This window comes from Drosophila albomicans, chromosome X, assembly GCF_009650485.2.
Source record: "Drosophila albomicans strain 15112-1751.03 chromosome X, ASM965048v2, whole genome shotgun sequence".
In the NCBI taxonomy this organism is placed as follows: Eukaryota; Metazoa; Arthropoda; class Insecta; order Diptera; family Drosophilidae; genus Drosophila; species Drosophila albomicans.
The window spans coordinates 33,247,194-33,268,269 of NC_047627.2; the positions used below are offsets into that span (position 1 = coordinate 33,247,194).

Consider the following 21,076-nt stretch of genomic DNA (forward strand, 5'->3'; position numbering starts at 1 on the left):
CCCAATTTTACCCTCACCTCACACACACAGCGAGAGAAAGCACAACAAAAGAACGGCGAGTAGTTGCGTAGAACAGTGGAGAGTGGAGAGTGGAGAGGGAACAAGGCAGACATTTTAAGATTTATGTCGGTGATTATTTCTAAGTTTTTGTGCGCTTAGCAATGCGCCGCAGTCGAAGCAGAAGCAGAAGCTGTGGCAAAAAAGGTAGCGTGATACTTATGTAATCATCTACTAGAAAGAGAGGGAGAGAGAGAGAGAGAGAGAGAGAATAGGCCTAGGCCAGAACGTGCCGCAGAGATTACGTATACGTCGTGTTGTCCATTGCCAGATCGAAGGGCTTTGATCAAGTCGAGTGCAATTTGCTAATTATGAGCCAATTTCGAGTAGAGAGAGGAGTAGAGAGGGAGAGCGGTCGCCAATCAAGCAATGCCAATGAAGAGACAGACAGACGGACAGACAGACAGACAGACGGAGGACTAAACGAGTCAGCTCAGCATAAAAAATGTATCTAATGCTTTCCTTTTGCTTTTCATCTTTCTTTTGCTTTGCTTTTCTTTTGCCTTGTGCCATTGTTGCTGTTCTCTCTGCTCTTTCTCACAGCTCTCTGTCTCTTTCTCTCGCTCATTCAATTCATTCGACGTCGTCGTCGTCGTCGTGTCGCCGTTTTTTCTAAGCACAATACTATTTTCTTATTTGCTCTTGCTGTTATTATTATTGCTGTTCTTCTTCTTCTTCATCTACTTCTTGCTGTTGTTGTTGTTACATTTAAAATGTTTTATTTGGCCATTTGTATGTTTTATGGGACTCGTCGTCGTTACCGTTACCTTCATCTGCTCCTCCTCCTCCTCCTCCTTCTGCTTCTACTTCTTCTTCTTCTTCTTCTACTACTGCTGCTGCCACACGGACCCACGCCTATGCCCCAAGCCTCAAGCCCCAATCCACAGTCCACAAAGTTTTCTTTTGCTTCTCTATAAATGGAACAGAACAGAGACTATGCTCAAATAAATATAATAACTATGCTCTCGACTCGAATACATTCTGATCGATAGTGGAAACACTGTCTAAACTCATTCGACTTGAATGTACAGATTAATCGGAACTACAGATTAATCTATTGATTAAGTTTTACTAATAATGCAATTCTATGCAATATTAAAGCACAATTGTGGCTCATTTTATAACAACTTCCTTTACTTAGAGTAGAAAGGCATTATAACTTTGTGGAGGGAGGAAATGTGTGTAACAGGCTGACCCTATAAACTATATATATTCTTGATCAGGGTAAAAACTGTGGCTGACAATCTGGTATATTTACTCTACTCTATGGTACATTTAGCTGTCTATGGTATATTTTATTTGTAGTAAAATACTATACCGTATCTGTACATAAAATAGCATATGGTATATTTTTTTAGTATGTTTGCGGTATATTAATTTTTAAAATGAATACCGCACTATTCGTTGCATTTGCTGACAATCAGGTATATTTTGTACTCTATGGTATAATACGAATGATGTACCATATTAATATACCAAATGTTGACATTGGTATATTTCAGTATCTGGTATATTTTTCACTCTATGGTAAATGTCGAATATTCTACAGTATCAATATACCTACAATAAGCTTTGGTATAATTTTTAGTATTTTGCGGTATATATTAAGAATAATACCGCACTCTTTTGCTTTAATTCACAATGGGTAGCGGGTATCTCACAGTCGGGCTCACTCGACTGTAGCTTTCTTATTTGTTTGAGATTACAAATCTGCAGTAAATATTCAACTCTCCTTTTTGAGTATAATAACTAAAGTTAAGCTCGCTTGGGCGCACCTGGCGTATGCGTAACTCGCCGTACTAAACTAATCGCAATTACTAAAGAGCAGGGCACACCACAAAAGCAAGCACAAACACACACACATGCTTATGCTGTGGGGGAATCGAAATTAAAAGTAATAATAAGTGTGTTATATATACATATATATATAGAGAGAGAGAGAGAGAGAAAGGCGGAGAGGAGAAGGGGGAGGAACTCAACCCCCAACTGCCGCGAACTTAGACATTGAAATGAGAATTTTTTAAATATAAAAGGATGCCACACACACACGCACGCACACACACACACACACACACTCCACCTGCCTCCCACTCTTCAATGGCAGGAACAAGCTCTAACAACAACAACAACAACAATAACAAGGGGAACATCAACTAATGCCGAAGCCTGTTGGTTGCGACGCGACGCAGACGTCGACGTCGACAGCGGCAGCGACGTCTGCGGCGGCAGCAGGCAATGCAAAAGAAATATTGCAACCCTCGTCGCAGGGTTGTGTGTGCGCTTTTTATTTTCTAAACTTACCGAAGCTGTTGTTCCCTCAGTTGTTGTTGTTTTTTCTTTCGTTTCCCTTTTTATATCGCTTGTAGTTGGCGTACCCCGTCACCCGTCTCCCTCCCTCTCACCATACACCGTACTCGTACTCGTACTTACACCCGTACTCACACTCACACACTCGCACCCATTCCTTTAGCCTTGGCCGTGCTTAGTTGCCGGTATGAGTTTCATCTACTTGTATTCAATTCGCAGAAACTCTCTCTTTGCACTCTGCACTCCAAGCTACACTGCGCGAAAAAAGCAGTCAACTTGTTTGTCAATTTTAAATAATTTCACTATTTTATAATAAATAATTGAAATTAAAACTTCTTCAAAAGGAAAGTACTTCAAATTTTACAAATTATTTACTACTTTATAATAAATAATTGAAAATTTAAATAAAAAATTGAAAATTTTTGAAATTTGTTATTAATAAAATTACACTCTGTACTCCAAACTACACTGCTCGAAAAGAGTTCAACTTTTTCAGTATTCATTTCATGAAAATAAGAGAAATATATTTTAAATAATATTCACTACTTAAGTTTGTTATTAATAATAAAATTTAAACTGAAAGACTCTTATCTTAAACTGCCAAAATTAGCTATTAAAATGTATTTTGAAATCCCTAATACAAATTTAAAGTAATGAAAAATAGTATATATTACTATAAAGTTTTAATAAATGAATTATTCGTTAAAAAATATTAATTTGTGCAAAAATCATTAAATTATATTTCAGTGTCTTAAAACATAAATCTAATTTTATATTTCGTATACTGAATTGCAGTCTATTTCATTTAAATAAATTTCTAATATAAAGTATCAATCTATTACAAATTCAATACTACACTAATGCCAAATTTCTCGCAGTGTAGCCTGTCTGTTTGCTTTGCTATGTGTTGCTTCTCTCGTCGTCGTTGTTGTCGTTGTCATTGCGTCTAAAAAGCACCTTTTTTCCACTACAATTCCGCTTATCCGCCCGTCTCTCGCTCCTTTCCTTTACAACACACCCACATACACACACATACACACACACACACACACAGAGCGATAGAGACAAGCAGCCAGCATAAAACATAATACGAGTATGTATGAGATTCTTTTTTAACTACGAACACGTAGTTAAAAACGAAAAACGACAGCGAAAACGAAAACGAAAAATTGAGACCTGCAAACGAAGATGAAGATTCTGGCAATGCTCCCAAAGGAGAGAAGAGTGGACGGGAGGGGAGGTGTGCTTCTGCTGCTGCTGCTGCTGCCTCTGTTACCTAGAAGAAGCGAACGCAACACACAACGAAGGCATCGTCATCGTCATCGACATCGACGCCACGCGACGCGCGACGTCAACGTAAGCACAAAAATTGAAAAAATACAACTACACAACGCACGACGTCTGCCTCAGCCTCAGCCTCAGCCTCTTCCCTCTTTTCTTCGTTTTCGTCTTCGCTTCAGTCACAGTCTCAGCTGCTACACACACACACACACACACAGTCCATAGACACGCACTGTCGCACACACACACACACCACCGACACACAGACATGCATGTAAACCACCCTTGAAAAAATTTCGCGCAGCAAAATCTAAAGCAAAATTACTAGAGGAAGCAATGGAGCCAGCGGAGGGAGAGGGGGGGAGAACAGGGAACGAAGTGAAAAGTATAGAAAGAAATGGTGAAATAAAAACCTTGTTTCCGCGCAAGTTACAACAGTCCCCCCTTTACCCCCTTTTTGCTCCTTTCTGTAGATGACTAAAAAGCTAAGCACACACACACACACACACACACACACTATTTATAGGTAGAGGGGGGGGAGGGGGAGGGGAAAGGAGGGACGAGGGGTTAAGGTGGCGTATCCACCTTGAAGAGAAAGTACGATATTTGCTAGCAATAAAAGTAGTAATCAGTCGCGGTGCCTCAGAAAGGGGAAAACTCCCACCTAAAAGCGGGACTCACACACACACACACAAACACACACACAGAGAACACACACACACACACACTTTCACACAGAGAGTCGCATACAATAGCATCCGAATTCGCCGAGCTTGTTCTCTGTCGACATTCCCGAGTTAGAAAGAGATGAGCATTAGAAGCAGCAAGCTTCAGCAAGAGGTAGGGAATGTCCCCCTCTCTCTATGTGTGTGTGTGTGTGTGTGTGTAAAGAGACGAACAAGGTGGTGAGCAGGGAGGGGGAGGGGGAGCAACAACTGCGCCGCGTAACGAGAACTTTTCATTTTATGTAATTTCAGTTCGTTTTTTTCCGCCGCTTCATCTTCTGCTTCTTCTTTTGCGCTGCTTCGCTTTTTTTGTGCTTTGCTCATTTTTCTATAACATTCGAATTTTTAAGTGAGTGTCGTCGTCGTCGCTGACGCTGGCGTCGACGCCGCAGTCGCAGTCGCGGTCGCGCATTCTGTTGAGTTTATACTTTTGCTTACCCCATTTTGTTCGCCCCTAGCGAGCTGCAATGCTTTTTGCCTAACTAAGACATTCAGCCAGCCATCCGTCCGTCCGTCCGTCTGTCCGTCTGTCTGTCCGCTGTTGCTGCCGCAGTCGCTGCTTCGGCAGTTTTTTTATGCGAGTGTGTGTGCGTGTGTTGAAATTACGAAAGCGACATTAATTTTTTAGAATTGCGCGTATGCGTGGAAAGCAGTTAGCTGACTGAGATGGCGGGAAGGAGGGAGGCGGTGTAGGCGGCGACAGAGGCAGCGCAGCTTGTCAAACTTTCACTACGGGTTACAGCCTCAAATGGGCAAAGGGGTGGGGGAGGGGGAGGGGGAGGCAGAGACAGAGGCAAGGCTGAGCTTGTAATGGGTAGTAAACGCGCATGTATGTAGTTATATTATTTTTTACGAGCGCGCGATACGTTGTGTAAAATAGCGTTTTGCGACCCTTCACCTCACTTTTTTTGCGCTCACCTCAGCATCAGCATATCTCGCTCTCGCTCTCTCTCTCTCTCATACTCTCTTCTTCTCTGTTTATCTTCATCTCCTTTTAAAAGTTGTCTATAGCTTTGTCAGGCAACTTTAAAGTATACTTTAGTTTAGTTATGATCTGTCTTTATAATCTCTGAGAGAGAATCCTATTAAATATAAAAACTAAAAGATAATAAATTCCTCGTTTGTGAGAGATATTCATTAATTATATATACAATTTAGGTATATTTTCAGATATATTATTATTTAGAAATATCTATGAGTTTTGCAAAACGTTTAAAATAACAAAAACTACAATAGCAAATGACAAAAACTTAATCGACATTTTCTACCAATAGATATTTTAGTTATTATTTTTCAAACTTACATTTAGTTAATAAATGAAATTATGTGAAAGATATTTATATTAATTTTAGAAAACATTTTAAATAAGAAATTTAATATGTGATGAATGAAGGCAATTCATCATTAAATTTCAATTATTTTTAAAGGCAATTAAAATACAAATTTTAATTTATTCGTTTTAAATATTATAATTTTTGAAGTCCTCAAAATTTGATCGTTGAATTTCTCGGTGTCGTATGATTAAAAAAATATTATATAGTTTGTTCCTTAGAAGGTTACGAGATAACTAATATTTTAGTTATTATTTTTAAAATTTAAATATAATTAATAAATTTCACAATAATAGATTTTTCCCTTAAAGAATCTGCTGCTCACTTGATGTAGTTTTAATGCCTGATAAGTTGACACTACAATTTAGATTATGATTGGGGGACAGAAGTTTTTGCTTTCACACAATTCAGTTAATTTATGTGTTCTTCCCATCAAGAGGGTTGGGGGGAGTTAAGAGGTGGAAAGATGGAGGCTGACTCTCCAAAACTCGATTGCGACAATCGACATAAATGGCATTTTTTGCGATTTTTTTATTTTTTGTTTTTTGTTATTTTGTGTTTGATAAATGAGAAACCTCATGAATAATACCGAAAAATATTTGACGTCACATGCTTTTCATATTGTAATTATAATGGCTACCTTTTTTCCACACACAGTCGCCAAATTTATATTTGTCTATGTAATGGTTTTTTATTGAAAAGAATGGACAGCAGCAAATGAAAAACGAAAAAAATAGAGAAAAGATGATTCAAAATATGAAAATGGGGGCCAGCAAAAAAAAAGGGAATTTATGTGTGCTTGCGATTCGATTGGGGATTCGCTTTTGGGGGGGTGGCAAATTTATTGATGAAGCGAAAAAACGCAGCCAAGTGAAATGTTAATTTTGCTCTGGCACACACACACACATACGCACATGTATGGACAATCTATCTGTGGCAGCTGACACTGCTAACAGCAAACAATGCAAATCAGAATGACTGACCGATCCCCTAGGCCTAGGCCTTCGTCCTGTTTCCTGCCTCCTGTTTGGTCCTTCCTCCTTCGTCCTTCGTCCTTTGCACACACCCAGCTTATCCAAAATGCATATCATGCCAGGGTTATAACATGACTCTCCATCAGAGCGTCGAAATATTTTATAATTCGAGTGTTTTCACAAACTTTGTTGCATACTTTTTGGCGTTGTGTCCGTCTAAGCCCCATAATAACATTCTCTATAATCGCGTGTGTGACTTTCAATATTGTGAAAGACAACAAACAAAGCTGCCATCTGCTCTCTGGGGGAATTCTATTTATTCTATTCAACTAAACTTCGATGAATATATGCGAACTCATCAACTCAAACATTATTTTAGTAGTTGTTGAAACTATTGCGATTAGAATTTAGTATTTAAAAAGTACAAAGCGAAATGAGAAATTAAATATTTTAATTTGATTTTAGTTTATGAAAAGAACAAAACGAAATGAGAAAGAGTGAATTCTGTTTATTATACGACCAAACTTTGATGAATATATGATCGAATTATCGTGATTAGAATTGAGTATTTAAAAAGTGTGAAACCAGATGAGAAAATGACGTTCAATACTGACATCTGCTCTGGCTTTTGTTTTGTGGGTTCACTCTACTCTATTCATTACTCTGATGAACATACCAACTTTAGTAGTTGTTCAAATAATTGTGATTTGAATTTAGTATTTGAAAACATCGACTCAACTTTGATGAATATACCAACTTATTATCCTATATCATTACTTTAGTATTCAACAAGTTAGAAACGAAATGAGAAAATGAGTTTTAAATAGTAAGATTATTCGATACTATATACCATTACTTTCCTAGTTAATCGAATAATATGTTATCAAAATTTAGTATGTAAAAAGTGAGAAACTGACTTTCAATAGTGTGAAAGACAACAAACAAATATGTCATCTGCTTTCGCTTTCGCTTTCGTTTCCACTTTGTGGTGGAGTTCTGTTTAATCTTCGATGAACATACTACGAACTCATTACTCTCGCATTACTTTAGTAGTTGATCGACTTGGTGTGATTAGAATTTAGTATATGAAAAGTGCGAAATGAAATGGCAATGGAAACAAAGTGAGAGCAGCACACGTGCTGTCCCCTATGCTTGTGTGTATCTAGATGTGCTCTCCACATACTATATATTTATATCGTATATATATTGTAGAGTGCGACAGAGACAGCTTCTCTCTCTCTATCTCTCTCTCTCTCTCTGTGTGTGCGACCCCAGCGACATGCTAAAAATTTGTATAGAAAATTAGTTAAAAAATTACTCCGCAGACACGCGCACACACACTTACACACTTACACACACACGTAAGCACAATTTACTTGGGCTCCATTTGCATGCTGCTGGGGGGTTTACATATGAGCACACACACACACACACACACAGACACACACACACACTGAGGCAGTTGGCATTAGTGGGCGGTGTTAGAAATGCGTGGGTCGCCTTTCCTCCCCCCTTTCTCCCTTTCTACCGAGGCAAACGCGACATTACCTCCACACTTACACACACACACAGAGACAGGGCTACTTCTACTTTTTTTAAGCACACACACACACACACACACACACACACACACACACACACACACACACACACACACATGTGTGTGTCGAGTCGAGTGGAGCGCGAGCTGAAAGTTTGTCATAAAGCACCCCATTAAAAAAGAGGCGCACAGCGCCAAAGTTATGCACTGGTGTGAGAGGGGGCGGGGTACATAGAGGTGGGGGGAGGGGGACTTCGACTGGGTTTCGGCTTTTTTCTGGGGTTACGAATTTCGGGCGACGCGAGAAAGAGAAAGAAAGAGCGCCAAATTAAACATAAATGCGAATTAGAAAAACTTTTCTTTCTCATGTGAATACATTCGAGTGTGTGTGTGTGTGTGCATGTGTGTGTGTGTGAATGTTGAGTGTGTGTTCGAGTGTGTGCGAGTGTGGAAAAGTAAAATGAAATGAAATGAATTGCCGCTGTCGCTACCGCAGTCGCAGTCGCTGTTAGCAGCGCTGCTTTGAGTCTGAGTTGTTTCCCTAAACAGAAAAAAAACTGAACTAAGGATTAACCGAAAGATCGTTTCTAGAGGCAATCACATACATATTTAGTGTATTGATCTTGAAGCCATATATTATGTAAAATCTATGTCTAGAATAATATTGCTCCAAATTTGTTTTAAGAATAAAAACATTCCATAATGAGATCTAGCAAAATTTTAATCAGGATTTGTTTATTTAGATTTAATATTATTTATCATATCTCAAGCAGGAAAAACTGAACTAAAGATTAGCAGACTGAAAGTAAAGATCTTTCTAGAATTAGATTGTTTCTATAAAATAAAAATAAAATAAAAAACAAACAAAAAACAAGAAATAAAAAATAAAAATAACATAGTTCGAAATTGTATACAAAATAAACATAAAATAGAAACAAAAAAAAAAAAAAATAAAATAAAATTGTTTTAAATTGAATCTAAGCATAAATATAAAATTGAGCTCTAGCAAATTGCGAATATTTAAGATCCATTCTAATCAGAATCTGTAAAAAAAAAAACAATAGGTAAACAAAAAATAAGAAATAAAAATAAAATAGTTCCAAATTGCATCTAAGAACAACAAAATTGAGATCTGGCAAATTTTCAAACTTAATTTTCTTTTATCAATCAGAAACTGTTTTTTTTTTTTAATATATGGTATTATATATCATTTCTAGGTCTATAGAATAATAAATAGATCAGAATCTGTTTTAGAGATTGAATATTCAATATTATTGCCAAACAGAAAAATTTGAAAAATTTGACGATAATAATTGCTGATTTAGTTTGCTTTATCCTTGAGAGGATCGTTGGCTATTTAATCTCTTATCTCTCTAGAGAGAGTACTCTCTTTCTCTCTTTCTCTGTCTGTCTACTACTCTCTTTCTGTCTCTCTCGCTCTTTCGTTCTTTGTTTTTCTCTGTCTCTCATTGTTATATTTGTTGCTTACATCTGGTGTGCAGTTGTTTTTGGCAATTAACCAAGAGTGGTGGCTGTTGTTGCTTTTCCTTTTGCTTTTGCTGCTGTCGACGTTGTCGACGCCAACGCACCCATCCCCCTCCCCCTCCCCCTCGCCCTACCCCTCTCCTTCCCTTTGGCATCCCCATTCCCATTCCCCTACTTGCCAAAAATGAAAAAACAAAAAAGCAAAAGCAACACAACGAACGAGAAAAAAAAAACAACAACAAGAAACAAAAATTACACATACGCACAGTTTTTTGTTGATGGGGAAATGGTGAGAGAATTTTTGGGGCTTGGTTCTCGCATAAGCGGGGGGCGGGGGGCGTGGTAGCTAACCGCCGTCAACTGCGTCGCACTCCACATTTTTAAATATTTTTAACTGCTGCGCATCGCTTCAGGTGGATAGAAGGGGGAGAGGAGGGGGAAGGCTTCTAGCGGGGAGTTAGGGTTGATATTCGTTTTTGGCGCTCTCCTCTGTTTGGTTAATATTTTGGCTCGTTTATGGCCTCTGTGCGTGTGCCTGCGTATACGTGTGTGTGTGTGTGTGTGTGTGTGTGTGGGCGTTGTGTGTGCGCTAGTGCTTCTGCTATGTGTGTGTGTCTGTGTGTGAGTTATGTACATGTTGCCAACACACACAGAGATAGGTGTAGGCTGTTCACTCACACTCTGCACTACACCCCCCTCCTCCTCCGACCCTCCCCCTTCCCCATCCCTTTCACATCCAGCGAAAACATGTGCGTAATATATTAACCGAAAACAACGCAATATAAAATAAAAAAGTAGGTGGAGCTGTGAAATGAACGCGCCAGCTTCTGTTAGTCTCCACTCTCCAAACTCTCCACTCTCCACTCCCCCCAAACTCTCCACTCTCCACTTGCTGTGAAATGAACGGGCCAGTTTCTGTCACTCTCCATTCTCCACACTCTTCACACTCTCCATAGTCTCTCCACTCTCCACACTCTCCACTTGCCACTGTCCAACTCCTAACTTCCCTTACTGCTTCGCTTTGTAAATGAATTTTCAATAGATTGAATTCGTCTGCACGACTTTTTTCGTCGCTTTTCGCTTGCCTCAATTTATCTCGATATTCATAATTAATAATAGGGCAGGCGACACTTACCAATTTCAATTCCAGCTCAGCAGCAACAACTGCAAAAAACAACAACAATACAAAAAGAGACATTAGCCGCATTTTTCGTAATGAACAAAAAACAAAAAGGGAAATGCAATTGCAAATATATTCAGCTTGCAAACTAATTAATTTTGTCGATCCAACATGAGATGAAGTTCCAAGCAGAGAGCAGAGATAGTTTGCAGTCACTCGATAAGTAATTAAATATGAAAATTATGATAAATAAATCAATGATGATGTATAAATAAATATTCATGACTTATTGCACAGTGAAATGGTTATATAAAAAACTGAAGAATCTTACTCTAGATCAGTCAGATAATCAGAGTAGAGTATGGTATTAACCATTTAGTTAAAGTAAAGAGATATTAAAATAATACTAAGTATTTGTTATGATTATATATTCAATATAAAACAGATAAACTCTTTCTTTATTGCACAGTGAAGTGCTTAGACAGATCTGAACAATTTAACACTAGCAAATGAGATATTTCAAATTGAACTCGTGCAAAGTGAAATCAATCAGAATTATAGAGCAGATCGGTCTTATATATAATAGAGTAGTGTGAGTCAGGATATTATTAATATGGTTAAAACTATTTGCTTATAAATAGTGATAAATACTTGCTAAATATAATTATTTATGTAAGAGTTGAAGTCATGCCTTATTGCAAATCAATAACATATTTCAAATATGTTAGATCAGTCACATATATTTAGACTCATGTTTATATTTGTATTAATCAATTGGTTAAAGTCGAATTCAAGCGAGTGAAAAACTATCGAAGAGAAAGAGAAGTGAATCAATTCGCTCGTCATTTTTATTTGGCAACATTTCTTAGTGGAGGAGCCTTCAATCTGAATGCCACACATGCCACACACACACACGCAGTGAGATAAGGGAGGAGGCAGGGGCATGTGGCATGTGGGACACACACACACACACACACCCCAAAGCTGAAACACGCCCTCAACTACATATGCAAAAGCTATTCCTATTGGCTAATTACTACGAGCTAAAAAATTATACACAGCGAATAATCTACATAAGATGTACATACATCAATGTTTTGCTTATGAGTATGCGCATGTGAATGTGACACACCGTCTGTGTGTGTGTGCGAGTGTGTGTGTGTGTGTACGAATGTGTGGGTGTGTAATTTAAAAAACACACTCGAGCTGCGCTGTCTAAGAAAATATGCTGAAAGTTTTCTCCCGCCATCCAAAGGAAGGGGCGAAGAAGAGGAAGATGGAGAGGGGGAGGGGGAGTGGGAGTGGAGGGAGCGTCAAAGTAAAACAAACTCAAAATCAAGGCGCTACCCCCCTCCTCACCCACCTCCCCAACCTTCTACCCTTGCTCCTCTTTTGCAGTCGCTAAGCGCAGACTTACAGCACACACACACACACACACACTGACACACACACACACACGCAGTTCTATATAGAAACGAGTAAATCAAAATTATGCGCACACACACTCCCACACACACACTCACACACACACACGCAACTACTGCTTGCGCCTCTTTCTTCACTAACAAACTTTAGACTGTGTGTGTGTGTGTGTGTGAGCATGTGTGTTTCTATGTGTGTGTGGCATAGCAAAGAATTCCAACTCGAACATTTTTTTTTATGCAGCCCACAATGAAGCTGGCTGGCAACAAGAGCAACAACTACACTGAACAAAAAAACAAACCTAGTTCTAAAATCTTTTTACAAAGTTAAGAACAAATTAAAGAATTAATTCTTAAGACTAAGCAAAAAAAAATTAAACATTTTTAAAATAAGACAAACAATTCTGGATTTAGGTTACAAAATTCTGTAATCTATCGAAATTCCTAAAAAGTTTTTATTTAGATTTGAGTTCTTTTCGATCATAGCTCGCGAAACATTCTTAATTGAAGACTTAAGAGGTCTCCAATTATTTCATAAGTAATATGAATTAACATTCAACTGAATAAACTGATAGTTAATATATAAAAGGTCACATAATAAATAAGTACACAGAGAGAAAAACAATTTAAGTAGAAAAATCTTGAAATAAGATTTTTATATATTTGTTTATCAAGATTTGTTTGCTAAATTTCCATCTTAGGATTAAAATCTTGATTCAAGCATGTTTTATTCTAGATTGAAAAGTAGATTGCAAATCTTGATTTAAGATTTTACTATCTTGGTTCCATTTTAACAATTTTCCATTCTTCAAACAAGATTATAATCTTTAATTTCAAGATTGGGAAATCTGGATTTTTATACCCGCTACCCATAGGGTAGAAGGGTATTATAACTTTGTTTTTTTTTTAGATATTCGATCTTAATTTAGGAATAAACCTTCTTGGTTCAATTTCGACTTACAAACAATTTAGATTCAAGATTTTATACTTGATTTAAGCACGTTTTTTCTGTCTGTGTAGTAAGAAAGAAAAGCTATAAAATATAATTCAATATTTTGTTGAATTATAATAAGATTTTTGGTCTTGAAAGAGAGAGAGATTTATTTCTTCTTGGGTTTAAGATTAAATGCGTTTTCTAACATTCGGATCTTGATTTTAGAACTTTATTTTTGTTCTGTGTACAACTATAACCACTAACTAACTACAAGTATTCGCAGCATCCTCAGCCTCACTTCACTCCCTCTCCCCCTCACCTTACCTTCCTCTTAGTTTGATCGGCGTGCAGCTAAAATAATTTGTCGCCTGCTTTCCTGTTGTCCTGCTGCCACCCGCCAGCTAGAATGTCCCCAGAGGGCAAAGCGAAACTACAACCAAGACGTTACTGTCTCTTGGCCTTGCTAACACACACGCAGACACACACACACACACACACACACACACGCATACGCAGACAGTGGGGCAAAAGCGCGTGCTCTTCGGGCAAAAAGGAAATAAAAAAAGCAACAAAGTTGGGCGCACTTGTTGGCATCTTCAAAGTTGCCGCAGCAGCATCTCGAAGAGCGAACACAAAACGGCGAAAGAGAGAGCGAAAGAGAGAGAGAGAGAGTGCGTAAGAGAGAGAGATAGACACAGGGAGAGCAGGAGAGGAGGAGAGGGAGACAGGGAGTGAGTGAGAGCACGCGCCGAGAAGAGACTTTTTTTTTTTCTTTTGCGCCTCGCTTCGTAGCATGCTTCAAGGCGAGCTGAGGCAACAACAGTGTGTGTGTGTGTGTGTGTGTGTGTGTGTGTGTGTGTGTGTGGCAGCAGCAGCAGCAGCAACAGCGAGCAAGCAAGCAAGCACAACTGGTGGGTACTTTACTTGATGATTATGGCGACGATAATGATGATTGGAATGGCTTTGATGGCGTTGAAAATGAAGATTGCGTGTAGTAGATTTCTTTGTGCTTCGCTCGCTCTGTGCGTAAGTCTGTGTGTGTGTTAGTGTGTGTGTGTGTGTCCTGCTTTTGTGCTATTTGTGTGTGTGCGTGTGGTTAGGTTAAGGTAATGCTTACAACTACACACTATCAGCATTTGATTTTATTACACTCATTTGTATGCACACACACACATGTAAACACACACTTATACATACACTTATACACATACACACACATAGATACTCTTACTCACACACACACAGTTAGATAAATTTGTGTCCAGCAAAACTAAACTCGAATAATAAGAATAGATTCAGCATCAAAAACTTAACTTGTAGGCGCCTTTCTGCCAGCAGCGCAGTCAGCGTCGCTGCTTAGCTCCTCTAGCCTCCTCTATTAGGTCTTTAGCTGTTCCCCTTCCCCTTCCTCTGCCCCCTTCCTCTGCCCCTTTCCTATTCCCATTGCCATTGCCATTGCCGTGGCAATGAAGGCCACACGGCGACTTTTGCCGGCTGGCTGGGTTCATTTTTTTTTTTTTTGTTCGCTTTCTTCTTCCAGACGATGGACGCTGGCATGAAGAGTGTGGGAGGAGTGAGGGGGAGAGGGGGAGGGAGACTGCGAGCAGGACTCTTGAGGCTGACTCGCCAGCTTCTTTGGCAGGCAGTTAGTAACTGTTAAGACGTCGTCGTCGTCGTTTCGTCCTCCGTCGTCATTCTCGCTTCATTCTGTGGGTTTTTTTTTTCGTTTTTCGTTTCTTCGACTTTCGTTTCGATTCGTTTTTCTCGCTCGCTTCTCGCTTTGCGCTTCTCTTCAGTTCTGTTTGTGTTTCGACGTTTTGCCGGCTCTCGCCTTTGGCCCCCTTTCGCTTGGCATTTGCCGGCAACAGGACAACAGCAGGACAGCAGGACAGAAGGACAGCACAACAAGGACAGCAAGGACAACAAGGCAACGAAGCAACGAAGCAATTGGGCAGCCAAATGGAGCCAACAACAGTTTGTTTGGCGGACAGCTGTCGAGGACCTTGGAGAACATGTTGCTTTCGCCTTTTGCCTTTTGCCTTGTTGCCTTGTTGCTGCTGCTTCTTCTTCTTCTTCTCGATTTGCCAATGCAAATATGCGTGCGAATATTGTGAATGTGAATTATTGTGAATATGAATTGTGAATGTGCATGCAATTGTGAATACGATTGTGAATAGTTTTGTGTCTGATTTCTTTTTGTCAATTTACTCCGCTGCTATTTTACTGTGTGCGCTATCTTTGCCATCATTGATTGCCCCGACATAATAAATATATCGCGACGTATAAAAATGAGCCGATTTCCCCTCTCCCCCCCACACCACCTTGCCACCACGCTACCTCTTTGCCCCTTCATGCAAACAATAACAACAAATTAAAATTGCAAAAAATGAGTACACACACACACACACACATACGTATCCCCACTCACCAACACACACACACGCAGCGTTTTTTTTTCGGCTTGGATATTTTTGTGCGTCGGCCCGTCGATGATTTCCCCTTTTCGACGCTGCCACACAAGAGTGGGTGGGCAGTGTTGCCACCCCCCCTCTCCCACCCCCTCTGCTCCATCAATTCATCTGCTGCTTCTGCTTCTTCTCCTTCGCATTTACTGCACATAGTTGTATTTTGGATTTTTTTGGCCTTTACAATTTGTTGTTGTTGTTGTTTTTTGTACTTTTTTAAACTTCGTCGCAACAGGGGTTGATTGTATGTGTATGTGTATGTGTGTGTGTGTGTGTGTGTGTGTGTGTGAGGCAGCGACGCTGACGTCGCAGCAGCGGGCACAGCATGCGGCGGGGTTGGTAACGGGATTCTGCTTTTTTTTTTCTTTCTTTTCTGCTGCTGCTCGCACACACATGCAAACACACACACACACACACACACACACACACACGCACACATGCGCGTTTACTCTTGTTTTTTTTCTGCTGCTGCTGCTGCTTTTGGTTTTAGTATTTTTCGTTTTCGTTTTTACTTTTTTGTTTTTTTTTTTTTTTGTTTTGTTTGCGATTTTCCTGCTGCTGCAGACGCCGCAGTCGACGTCGCCGTCGGCGTCGCAGTCGCATCCTTTTTTAATGCTGCACGCAAAACAAAAAAAAAACGCGTAAAGCGAAACAAAAAAAAAACACAAAAAATGAAAAATACAAATAAAAATAATGCTAGTTGTTGTTGTTGCTGTTGACGAAGGGGGTGAAGTGGGAGGGGAGGGGAGGGGGGCAGTGACTATTTGTAGGCCGGATTGGCGGGCACGAACGGGGTGTTGAATGTTGAATGTTGAGTGTGGCATAGATGATGTTGCAGCAGGGTGGCTGCCACCAAATGAGTAATGAGAGTGTTTAGTGCTCGTCGCAGTTGAACGTGTGATGCCAACGAGCAACGTCGCAGTCGGAGTCGCCAATCGACGTTTAGTTTAGTGCAACAAAAGCGGCGGCAAATTTGTCGTTGCAACACTTGCAACACACTTGCAACGCAGCAGCAGGCGCCTCAAAATCATAGCACAACATTTGGCGCACTCATTAGCGGCATCCAGACAGCGAACGTCGCTGCCAACGCTAACGCCAACGCCAACGTCGACGTCGACGCAGCTCCCCATTCCAAGCCATCGCAAGTGTATGCGTGTGTGTGTGTGTGTGTGTCTATGTGCGCATGTAATAGCTTCAATTGTGTGCTAAATTTTCTATTTCATTGTCGCGACGTCGACTGCGCACGCTGCCTTGGCCCCAGCAACAACAGTAATAACAGCAACAGCAACACGAACAACAACAACAAGAAGTAAACGAAGAAGAAGAAGAAGAAGAAGAAGCAGCAGCAGAGCCTCGCACAGCATCAGCGACAGCGACAGAGTCGCGTGGCTTCGTCTAACGACTTCGTGCTTGCTTCGTGTCTGCTTCGTGCGCTCGCCTCTTCCTTAACAATAGCAATAACAACACCGACAACGACAACGACAACGACGACAGCCGACAGCCGAAGGCTCGCTGCTGTCGCTGCCTCTGCCGCTGTCGCAGCCTCTGCCGCTGCTACAGCTACAGCTACAGCTACTGCCGGCTAGTCCTAGTTGCCTTTGCTGTGTTCTGTGTGCTGTGCTTTGGCGCTACTCTTGGCTCACTTCAATTGAGTTCCGCTTTTAAAAATAACGTTAGTTGCTGTTTGTTGCTCGTTACGTGCGCGTGTTGCGACGCGCGACTCAAAAACATACAAAAAACAAAAATACAACCAAAAATACCAAAAACCAAATTCAAAGCAAATCATCAAGAAACGCAAACAGAAACCTAGAACCAAAAACAGAAGCAGAAACTGAAACTGAAACTGACTAGTAAATAAATTCAACTAACGGAATTAATTCACACATCATTCAACAATAATTCAATCCTAATCATAATCCTAAACAAAAGTGCAAACAAGAAAACCAAAAAACAAAAAACAAAACATTTTGTTGCAAATCTTACCAAATGATAATAGATTTTTTTGCCGTTCATTGTATCTTTTTTTTCAAGTGTTTGCTAATGCGAAAATAAGTTAATCGTTAACAACCGAGAGAACCGCTAAAACGGAAAACGGAAAATCAAAAAGGCGAAAACATTCCGCAAAGATATCAACGACAACAACAACAACAATAACAAGAGGAAGAAGAAGAAGACGATGTTTGTTTCACACACTCGACGAATGTGCAATAATTAATAATCATAACATATAAAAATAATCACGTTTTTTTTTTTGCGAACCAACAACAAACAAACAAGAAGCGATAAATCCAAGTCGCAAGTCGCTGTGATTTTTCATTGCAAGTGTGAACAAACACAGAACAGAGTTCAAAAGCAAACGAAAGCAAAAGCGACAGCAGCTCAAGGAGCCAAGGACGAGGAGAACGACAACGAGAACGAGAAAGAGAACGAAAAGGGAGACGAGAAGGATCTCCGCATTGTGCAGGAGAAGTGTCTCCAAAGGATCATGTAAGTCAACAATTTTACTTTAAAACACATCTATTCAGTATCTAAATATACCAAAAGAGATCGTGCAAAATACTGTCAGTCAGTATTTTTATTAATCCAACTTTGAACTACTAATTGGCCATTGTAATAATCTGTACTGTATGTATTTTTATTACTAAAGAAAGAAAGCTGAACAGTTCAGTATCTTAATATACCAGAAAAAATCGTATCAGTATTTATATTGATCCCGAATTCTCAATTGTCAACTTTACTTAAATTGAATTTCTAAAAGCCCATTATAATAATGATTAGTGAATTTATTTTTAACATATTACTGAGGAAAGAAAGGGGACAACTTTTACTATTAAACACATCTATTCAGTATCTAAATATACCAAAACAGATCGTGCAAAATACTGTCAGTCAGTATTTTTATTAATCCAACTTTGAACTACTAATTGGCCATTGTAATAATCTGTACTGTATGTATTTTTATTACTAAAGGAAGAAATCAGAACAATTCAGTATCTTCATATACCAGAAAAGATCGTATCAGTATTTATATTGATACCAAATTGCAAGGAAATGTTTTAATTGTCAACTTTGCTTAAATTGAACCATAATAATGATTAGTGTATGTATTTTTATTACTGAGGAAAGAAAGGGGACAACTTTTACTATTAAACATAACAATTCAGTATCTAAATATAACAGAAAATATCGTACAAAATACTGTCGGTATTACAATAGATCTCGAATTGCGAGGAAATTGTTCATCAATTCAATTTTCAACTTTCTACGCTCTAAAAAGAACATTTACTTGAATTCAACACATCAACACATAATCATCATCAGTGTTTGTAGAAAATAGTTGACAAACTTTTGCCCTTAAACAAAACAATTCAGTATCTAAATTGGTATGTAAATATACTAGAGAAGCTCATACAAAATACTGCCAGTATTTTTATTGATCTCGAATAACGAGGATGTGTTTCGTCTGTTAAATTGTCAACATTTGTCAACACTTGAATTCAACTTCTAATTAATAATCATCAGTACATATTTATGTATTTTTATAACTAAGGAATGAATCGGAAAAAAGCTACGGTCTATGTTTTTATTGATCTAATTATCTAATTATTAATCTAAAATTTTGCTAATACTTTTGTTATTGCTAATCGCAATAAATCCGACTTGAACTCAATCAGTCAAAACAAATCGAATATATTTGAATGAAAGATTACACAACAACTAGATAATAAGAGTTTAGTGAAGATTTCAATTGATCTCACCCCTAGAAATGTGACTTCTATTCAACAGCAAATTTATTCAGTCAGTTTCTTCTTCTAAACTTATAATAAATTGTGCAAGTACTTGAATCATTATTGCTAAACACAATAATTTCGACAACTAAGCTGTAAAATGTAGAATCTTACCTATAAATGTAGTCTATAGTCTATAAATATTTCATTGATCTTAACTTTAAATACTCTCCAAATGTTTCTTTTAAGCCCTAGAAACTTTATTTAGAAAATTTCAGAGTGCAAGTATTTCATTAGGTTAAAGAAAAATTTCAAAAGTTCTCAAATTCTTTTTTGAAAGAATGAATAGGCTTACGAATTTTCGATTACGATTATCTAAAATAGATTAAAGTAAGATCGCTCATAGATTAGCTGTATTTATGTGGATCTGTGATCTCTTGCTTCTGTGCACTTGAGAGTTGATTCAATTTCAGTTTGAATCGCATGAATAATAGTTGTGAAATGTTTTCAGCCAGTTTTGTTATGCGATCAAACAAGTGAGAAGGGCTGGAGAGGAGGGGAGAGGAGAGGTGAGCGAATAATTCTCAGACATTGCAATTAGTCACGAGACAAATAGGCGCAATTGAATGCAAAGAGTGTGTCAGTGTGTGTGTGTGTGTGAGAGTTATTCGCAATATTCGAAGTTCGAACGTTCACATTTAGGAGGAACATAAACGAATGACGATGAATAATGTCGTTGAACTTTGCAATTTTTTGATTTCATTTTGTTGCTCAACAGCAAAACAGAAACACACAAAACAAATTCTCTAAAGATATGCGAGTTGTTCTCTCTCTCTCTCTCTCTCGGTCTCGGTCTCTCTCTTTTGCTCTGTCTGATTGCTGCGTTTCTCTCTTTGTCTCGCTCACTTTTTGCATCTCTCTAAGACGCCAACGATCGCTGTGAGAGACAAAGAAGCGCGGGCGACACAGAGAAAAAGAGACAGACAGAGAGAGAGAGAGAGAGCGTGAACTAGCGAGGTAGCTAAAAAAATATTACGTATACGCCACTTGGAGTGGCGGCGGCTTTTGTTGTGTGCGAGCGATTGCGGTCAATGGACGAGGCATTTATTAGGCCTTCACTGACTGAGTGTGCGAGTGTGTGTGTGTGTGAGTGTGTGTGTGTTGGTGTCGTTGAAGTCGCTAACCCAATGCAGCTCTCTACAACAATTAGAACAAACAGCAACAGCAAAAGCGATCATTGCGATCGCAATGCGATCATTACGTTTGTTGTCATCGTCATGTTTTGTTTTTGTTGTTGTCGTTGTTGTTGTTGTTGCTTTGTATACTTAAATCGAGGCCATGCAAAGGGTTAATGTCAATAGCAAATTGCAACGAACTAAATTCAGACTCAGTCTCTGTTAGAGAGGCGGAAAAGGGAAAGCGACGAATTTATCAGCGAACAAAATAAACATCTACAGATACAGATACATATATAGATAAAACCGTAGACGTCTCAGTTTTTCTGTTGTTTTCGTCAAAAAAAAAAATGTGTCGAGTGAATCGCCAGCAGATTTCTTTCAGCAAACACAAAAGGTCAAAACAACTGCCGAAAAGCCATGGCAAACAACAGCACCCAATAAAAAAAAGAAACCATCTTCCAAAAACAATCACTAAAAACAAAAAAATATGCGTATTCTGAAAAAATTGGCAACACAACTGCGAGACAAGC

At 38.9% G+C, this 21,076-nt stretch overlaps 1 long non-coding RNA gene across 5 annotated transcripts in view; it reads right to left on the reverse strand.

Moving 5' to 3' along the window:
• LOC117576619 (uncharacterized) overlaps window positions 1-21,076 on the reverse strand; it is a 91,148-nt gene that overhangs the window by 58,938 nt on the left and 11,134 nt on the right. For 4 of the 5 annotated variants that reach the window (XR_004572970.2, XR_007954889.1, XR_004572969.2 and 1 more), the window contains exon 3: window positions 10,836-10,864. The exons of the other annotated variant lie outside the window; for it this stretch is intronic. This is a non-coding gene — a long non-coding RNA (uncharacterized LOC117576619). The remainder of the gene's footprint in view (window positions 1-10,835; window positions 10,865-21,076) is intronic. 5 annotated transcript variants of the gene reach the window in all.